The 4270-nt window shown below is 38.9% G+C and overlaps 1 pseudogene; it reads left to right on the forward strand.

The window, feature by feature from the left end:
• Positions 1 to 355: 355 nt before the first annotated feature.
• Positions 356 to 1451, forward strand: LOC102825224 (annotated as a pseudogene).
• Positions 1452 to 4270: the final 2819 nt, after the last annotated feature.

The following is a 4270-nucleotide window of genomic DNA, read 5'->3' on the forward strand; positions in this document are numbered from 1 at the left end:
TGAGGAATGAGAGAATAATTTATTGGAAAATATTCCAAATAGGTCTCTTTTCCCCACCCTTCTTCCTTTACCCCATCCTTCTTCTCCCATCAGACTGCCAGACCACAGAGACCCTCTTGCCTTCCCACTTGTCCCTATTTTTCCACCTCATCCCCATCTTCAGCCCTTTCCCTTTCAGCTAGCTCTCCTTTTCCCCTTCAGTGGCCTTGCACCTGCAATTCTTGGCTTTCACCCCACCATTGACTAAAGACTTAAAGACCCAAAGTCCAGCTCCCTAGAACACTGGTGTGATTAAAAATGGATTAAAAGTCACTATCCGACTACTTATGTATGGAAAGGAGAAAAGGTAAAGATGATGTACGAAAAGAGTGGTGCATGTATCCAACATCTCAGAAGGAAATTGTCCTGAGAGAATTATCACTTAGCTGGACCCATTAATGCCATCTTTAAAGCCTTTGCTATGAGCATTGACAAACTGATGACTAATCCCACAGCTGAGGCCATTGTTACTGCTAGTCTGTATGGCTCTCTCATTGGGAAAGGTGGTTGCAAGATTAAGGAAATGAGAGAAAGTACAGGCACTCAGGTCTAGGTGGTAGGGGATATGCTTCCCAACTCTCCAGAGCAGGACATCATGATTACTAGCATTCCGCAATCTGTTAATGAGTGTGTCATACAAATCTGCGTGGTCTTTTTGGAGACTCTCTCCTAGTCCCCACCAAAGGACATAACCATCCCAAGCCATCCAGTTTTCCAGTCATCTTTGCAGGTGGTCAGAAGTGATACAGCTCAGACCGTGACAGTGTGAACTTTCCACACATCATCGCATCCATGTGCCTCAATCCTGACCTGGAGGGACCACCTCTAGTGGCCTATACCATTCAAGGACAGTATGCCATTCCACAGCCAGATTTGACCAAGCTGCACCAGTTGCACATATTGGCAATGCAACAGTCTCATTTTCTTATGGTGCATGGGAAATCCAGATTCAGTATAGGTTTGGATGCATCTGCTCAGACTATTTCTCATGAACTCCCCATTCCAAATGATTTGATTGGCACCAAAATCCATGAGATCTGTCACATGTCTGGGGTGCAGATCAAAATTGCGAATACAATGGAAGGATATATTGATAGACAGGTTACCATCACTGGATCTGTTGCCAGCATTGATATTTTTAAGTGCCATTTGGTTCCGACCCATAGCAAACCTCTATAAGCTTTCCAAGGACTGGATGATGAGCTCAGACCACTGACCTTTCTGTTCAAATAGATCTTGCAGCCCAGCACATTAACCCACAGCACATACCAGGACTCTATAGTTTGGCTCAATATCTAATCAATATCAGGCTTTCCTTGGAAACGGTTGGCATGGGGAGCAACTACAACAGTGCATCCACAAACCCCTTCTGCCGTTCATCAACACCCACAATTCAACTCTGTAGTTTCTGAGCAGTCAGCGATTCCAGGTTTTAAATAGTTTGTACATTTTCAGTTTATACATTTTATCATCCACTCATGAGTTTTAAGTTAAAGCGTTTTCAATTCCTTTCTCTCGTTGTTAATGCTGAGATCCATATTTTGTTTTATAAAGCTTCTCCCTGTTTTTTATTGTTTCTTTTTGGCTCATGAATTTTGTTTTTGGTCATAGATATGTAATAGTGGAATATTAATACATTTCAGTACTTATGTAATGTCAGGAATTTTTAAAAATTAAAAGATGGACTCTAGCTTTTCCTTTGTGAATATGAAATCAACAAAATTCTGAGTAACATATGCATATACTTAGTCCTCATGGATGTGAGAGTAACTCATCTGTTGTTTAGTATGGTAACTTTTCATCCAAAGAGTGTAATTCATAAGAGAGGGATTACAGTATATACTAACCAGTAGTATCAGTGTTACAGTATATGTTGTTGTTAAGTGCTGTGGGTCTATATAGCGACTCTGTGACTCTGTGTAGGGTTTCTGAAGAGTGACTGGTGGGTTTGAACTGCCTACCTTGTGGTTCAAACTGACATGGAGGTCTAGAGGTTTTATATATATATATATATTGTGTGTGTGCCTTTGAGTTATGGTGTTGGAGGAGAATATTGAAAGTGCCATGGGCTCCCAAAAGAACCAATAGATCCATTTTGGAAGAAGTGCAGCCAGAGTGCTCTTTAGAGGCCAAGATGGCTAAACTTCGTCTCTCATACTTTGGACATATTGTCAGGAGGGACCAGTCTCTGGAGAAGGATATCATGTTTGGTAGTGTGGAGGGTCAGAGAAAAAGAGGACGTCCCCCAAGAGATGGATTGGCCAAGTGGCAGCATCGATGGACTCCAGCGTGGCAACAGTAGTGAGGTTGGCCCAGGATCAGGCAGTGTTTTGTTCTGCTGTGTATAAGGTCACTATGAGTCAGTACTGACTTGATGGCACCTAACAACAACAACAACAACATATATAAGTATATGCATATGCTGTTAAGTGTCATCAAGTCGTGTGTTTGAAGTCCAAAGCTTATATTACAAGACCACACCATTATTCTCTGTATGTATTAGTGTTCTTAAGTATCGTTGAGTCGGTTCTGACCTGTAGCAACTCTGTAGAGGGTTTCTGAGGAGCAGTTGGTGGGTTTGAACTGCCTACCTTGTGGTTTGCAGTCCAGTGCTGACCCACAGCGCCAAACAAGAAGTCGACAGAGCACCTAGTCGGTTCAAATTTATGACTTTATGCAGTGCTTAAACAACAAAACCACCACCCTCCCAAATATTTATATACAAACAGTTTCAATAGAAAGATCACTCACTCAAACTCGCCAGCTGTTCCTCAGACACTCTATACAGGGTCGTTATGAGTCGGAACTGACTTAACGACACCGAAGAACAACTACATTGCTGTGACTGTCAAATGTTGTTGAGTCAGTTCCGATCCATAATGACCCTATACAGGGTTTCCGTAGAGTGGCTGGTGACATTGAACCTAGAGCTTCTGGTTCAAACAAACTTTGCAGGCTAGCACATTAATCTATGAACCCACATCGCCACACACCAGGACTCTATAGAAGATTTATGTTGTTGTTGTTAAGTGCTGTCGAGTAGATTCCGACCCATAGCGACCCTGTACAGGGTTTCCGAGGCTGTAAATCTTTACGGGAGCAGAAAGCTTCCTCTTTCTCCCGCGAAACAGCTGGTAGTTTCGAACTGCTGACCTTAAGGTTCACAACCCAATTCGTAACCACTACGCTACCAGAGTTCCTTATAGAATATATATATATTGTTTTGCTCATTTAAAACATAACCTGACACACAAACTCGCTTCACTGGAACAAAATATAAGAGAATCTTGAAAATGAAATCTAGATGTTAAAAGCAATTCTACACTGGATCTGTAGATATAATTCCTAAAGTCATTGACCCAAAACATAAAAAAAAAAAGAAGAAGAAAGCAATTTTCTAGAACAATATTTCTTGAGAAATGCTGATTGACATGTAAATTAGAATCATGTAGGATAGCCTTAACAGGAAGGATTTAAAGACCTCACACTAATCATCTGATTTAGAATAACTGAAGGAGTTATTTCCGTACCTGGGTTAAGAACCATATTTCTAGGGCAAAAAAATTTGCTAATTTAAGGTCTTCACTAATTCCACAACTACCATTACAACATAGATGTGATATTGAAGTAGAGATTTTTGTAAAGCACACATGTTTGACTACCTACAATGATAACATTCATATGCTTATTATTAAGATTTTCATTTCAAATTTTCTGAAAAAAAGTACACAATTTAAGTAAACACTTTGCTGCAACTCTGAGGGAATTCACTATCTTTAATTTTGATACATCTTTTCTCTTTCCATTATTATTTTTAAAATAGAATCTATTTGCTCATACTTCTATGCGCTAAAAATAGCAATTGAAATCATTTAGGTTTTAAAGCTGTGTCTGTAATTATATTACTTTTCCTATAAATAACATAGTCATTGATGCTTTTATGATGAAAATGGACCAAAGTGATTGACTATTTATAAATTGAAATCTTTCTTGAAGAGACTATGACAGCATTGAAAACACACAATTACCATAAATATCTACAGTGATTAAAATGTTAATTAATGGCAGTTGTCTTTATTAACATAAAATGAATAATATCCATATAGAAACAATGAAATTCTTATTTTAATTTTTAAAACTAAAATTTATTCAATCATTGAATAAAATCTGTATTCAAATCAAATACGCCAAGGGGAAGGGAATATTCTTTCATTTCCTTCTAGATATCAAA

The sequence above is a fragment of the Chrysochloris asiatica genome, unplaced genomic scaffold (genome assembly GCF_000296735.1).
Source record: "Chrysochloris asiatica unplaced genomic scaffold, ChrAsi1.0 scaffold00572, whole genome shotgun sequence".
NCBI lineage: Eukaryota > Metazoa > Chordata > Mammalia > Afrosoricida > Chrysochloridae > Chrysochloris > Chrysochloris asiatica.